The following is a 4,318-nucleotide window of genomic DNA, read 5'->3' as shown; positions in this document are numbered from 1 at the left end:
TTCATGCACTTGATGAACAGCGTATTTCGGCCGTATCTGGATTCATTTGTTATCGTTTTTATTGATGATATCCTAGTGTATTCGCGTAGTCAGGAGGAGCATGCTCAGCACTTGAGAGTGGTGTTACAGAGGTTGAGGGAGGAGAAACTTTATGCAAAGTTCTCCAAATGTGAGTTTTGGCTTGGGTCTGTAGCTTTTCTGGGACACGTGGTGTCCAGTGATGGTATTCAAGTTGATCCAAAGAAGGTAGAGGCGGTGCAGAGTTGGCCCAGACCGTCCTCAGCCACGAAAATTCGAAGTTTCCTCGGTTTGGCAGGTTATTATCGTCGGTTCGTCCAGGGTTTTTCCTCTATTGCTTCGCCCTTGACTAAGTTAACGCAGAAGGGTGCACCATTCGTATGGTCGGATGAGTGCGAGGAGAGCTTTCAGAAGCTCAAGATAGCTTTGACCACAACTCCAGTGTTAGTTTTGCCATCCGCCTCAGGTTCTTACACTGTGTATTGTGATGCTTCGAGAGTTGGGATCGGATGTGTGTTGATGCAGGAGGGTAGAGTTATTGCATATGCTTCTCGTCAGTTGAAGCCTCATGAGCAGAACTACCTCGTACATGATTTGGAGTTGGCTGCTATAGTTCATGCGTTGAAGATTTGGAGGCACTACTTATATGGCGTATCTTGTGAGGTATATACTGATCATCGCAGCCTTCAACATTTGTTCAAACAGAAGGATCTTAATTTGAGGCAGCGGAGGTGGCTTGAGTTACTTAAGGACTATGATATTACCATTTTGTATCATCTGGGGAAGGCCAACGTAGTGGCCGATGCGTTAAGCCGGAAGGCGGTCAGTATGGGTAGCTTGGCGTACATTCCAGTTGGGGAGAGGCCCTTTGCAGTCGATGTTCAGGCTTTGGCCAATCGGATGGTGAGGTTAGATATTTCGGAGCCTAGTCGGGTGTTGGCTTGTGTAGTTTCTCGGTCTTCCTTGTATGACCGCATCAGAGAGCACCATTATGATGATCCACATTTGGTTATCCTTAAGGACAGGGTTCAGCACGATGACGCCAGAGATGTGACTATTGACGATGATGGCGTGATGAGGATGCAGGGCCGGATTTGCGTGCCCAATGTGGATGGGCTTCGGGAGTTGATATTAGAGGAGGCCCACAACTCGCGGTATTCCATTCATCCGGGGGCCACGAAGATGTATCAGGATTTGAGGCAGCACTACTGGTGGAGGAGAATGAAGAAAGATATAGTGAGTTATGTAGCTCGGTATCTCAACTGTCAGCAGGTCAAATATGAGCATCAGAGACCCGGTGGTGTACTTCAGCGGATAGATATTCCCGAGTGGAAGTGGGAGAGGATTACTATGGATTTTGTGAGTGGTCTCCCTCGTACCTCGAAGAAGTTTGATTCGATTTGGGTGATTGTGGATCGGCTGACCAAGTCCAAGCACTTCATTCCGGTGTGTACTACCTATTCTTCGGAGCGGTTGGTAGAGATTTTCATCCGGGAGATTGTTAGGTTGCATGGGGTCCCAGTTTCTATCATCTCGGATAGGGGCACTCAGTTTACTTCCCATTTCTGGAAGACTTTTCAGCAAGAATTGGATACACAGGTAGAGCTGAGCACAGCATTTCATCCCCAGACAGACGGGCAGTCCGAGCGTAACATTCAGATATTGGAGGACATGTTGCGTGCCTGTGTTATTAATTTTGGAGGTTCTTGGGCTGAGTTCTTGCCACTTGCAGAGTTCGCGTACAACAACAGCTATCAATCCAGCATTCAGATGGCACTGTATGAGGTCTTATATGGAAGACGGTGTAGATCTCCGGTTGGTTGGTTTGAGCCCAGCGAGTCTAGACTATTGGGGACAGAGTTGGTTCAGGATGCCTTAGAGATGGTGAAAGTGATCCAGGAGAGACTTCGTACAGCTCAGTCGCGTCAGAAGAATTATGCGGACCGGAAGGTTCGAGACGTATCCTACATGGTAGGCGAGAAGGTCTTGTTGAAGGTTTCGCCTATGAAGGGCTTTATGAGATTTGGAAAGAAAGGAAAGTTGAGTCCACGGTTCATTGGCCCTTTTGAGATACTTAGGAGAGTTGGGGAGGTGGCCTACATGCTTGCTTTGCCACCCAGCTTGTCGGGAGTTCACCCGGTATTTCATGTTTCTATGCTCCGGAAGTATGTTGGAGACCCGTCCCATGTGTTAGACTTCAGCACGGTTTAGTTGGATGATGACTTGACTTATGATGTGGAGCCAGTGGCTATATTGGGTCGTCAGGTTCGGAGATTGAGGTCAAAGTATATAGCTTCGGTAAAGGTGCAGTGGAGAGGTCGGCCCGTAGAGGAAGCGACTTGGGAGACTGAGCAAGAGATGCGGAGCAGATATCCTCACCTATTTGAGACCTCAGGTATGCTTCTCGACCCGCTCGAGGACGAGCGTTTGTTTAAGTTGGGGAGGATGTGACGACCCAACCCGTTGTCTCATGTATTGCAGCCCCGTTTCCCCCATTTATTGCTCTTTCATGTTTTATTATCAGCAACGGGTGAGTTAGAGTTGAATTGAATTGGTTGGATAGAAAATGAGACACTTAGTCTCTTTAAGGAAGGTTTGGTTTGGAAAAGTCAATCGAACGTTGACTTATTAGTTAGAAGGCTCGGATGTGAATTCCGGTGATTCGGTTAGCTTTGGGAGGTGATTTGTGACTTAGGAGTGCGATCGGAAGTGATTTTGGAGGCCCGGAGTAGAATTAGGCTTGAGTTGGCAAAGTTGGCAAGATTTTGATCCGAGGGTCGGAATGGAATTTCGAGAGTTGCAGTAGCTGCGTTAGGTGATTTTGGATATGTATGCAAAATTTCAGGTCGTTCGGAGGTGTTTTGGTCGGGTTTTTGATCGAATGCGTAATTCGGAAGTTTTTAAGAAACTTAGGCTTGAATTCGATGTGATTTGATGGCTTTAGCGATGTTTGATGTGGTTTGATGATGGGAACAAGTTTGAATGAGGTTTTAGGATGTATTGGTGTTTTTGGTTGAGAGCCGGGGCCTCGGGGTGAATTTGGGTGGTTAAACGGAGAATTCGGAGTTTGTTGCAGGTTTGAAGTTGCTGGTTCTGTCATTTCCGCATCTGCGGAAAAGGGACCGCATAAGCGGTTCCGCAGATGCGGCGTATTGGTCGCAGAAGCGGTCCTTGAGGGACCAGGGCTTTCCGCAGAAGCGGACGAAGTTCCACAAAAGCGGTCACCGCAGAAGCGGTTTTGGGACCGCAGAAGCGGTCCTGGGCGACTTGAAGGAAACCGCAGATGCGGTGAGTAGGCCGCAGAAGCTGAAACCACAGAAGCGGTGAAATTGTCGCAGAAGCGAAAACAACTGTTACAGAAGGGTTTTTTTATATTGTTTTCATCCGCGAACAAGAGTTGGTTTCCACCATTTTAAAGCGGTTTTGAGAGTTTTGAGCGAGAATTTTCGAGGCTTTGACTGAGAATCAATTGGAAGTAAGTTCCTTGGTCTAAATATTCGAGTTTATGGTAGAAATTACATGTAAATTGTGGAAAATTCATCAAAAACGGGTCAAGCTAGGGCTTGAAAAGTTGTGATGTAAAAACGATTTTGAAAGGGCATTTGAACTCCGATTTTGGTAAAATTAGTATGTGTAGACTCGTGGCGAGACGAGGAATCCAGTGATGTAAATTTCGTAATTTTTTTAGAAGTGGGCCCGGGGCTCGGGTTTTGCCAACTTAGTGAATTTTGGTGTTTTTCGAGTCTTTTCGATTGGGTTATGTTTCTTTAGCCTATTGTAATGTATTCGTTGTGGTTTTAATCAGATTCGGCGTGCGAAGGGGTTGATTCGAAAGGCAAAGGCATAGCGAGCTAGACTTGTGGCCGGCTTGAGGTGAGTAATAGATGTAGATGATGACCTGAGGGTTTGAAACCCCGGTATATCACATTGTAACGCTATATCGAGGCGAGACACGTACTCTATGACGAGTGCGGGGTCGATTGTGACTGGGGATTGTGACCTAGTCCGTTCCGATTGATGTTCGTACTGTGTTCTTGACTAGAAATTGTTTGGTAATCATCCTACTTGGATTTTATGAATATGTTTGGGGCTTTGTGCCTATCATTTGCATCCTTCAGGGATCCTTATCACTGCTTCCATAATGCTTAGCATATTTCATGATATCAGTCCTGAGTTAGACACTGCCTCGAAATGTTTAGTAAATAAATAAAGGTTTAAACACTTAGCTCTATAATTCCTAATAATTGAAACTAAAAATGAACAATTTGACTGTGCCCGAGTGGCTTGCATGCATATATAT

This window comes from Nicotiana attenuata, chromosome 8 (assembly GCF_001879085.1).
Source record: "Nicotiana attenuata strain UT chromosome 8, NIATTr2, whole genome shotgun sequence".
Taxonomy (NCBI): domain Eukaryota; kingdom Viridiplantae; phylum Streptophyta; class Magnoliopsida; order Solanales; family Solanaceae; genus Nicotiana; species Nicotiana attenuata.
This window is presented reverse-complemented; position numbering follows the sequence as displayed.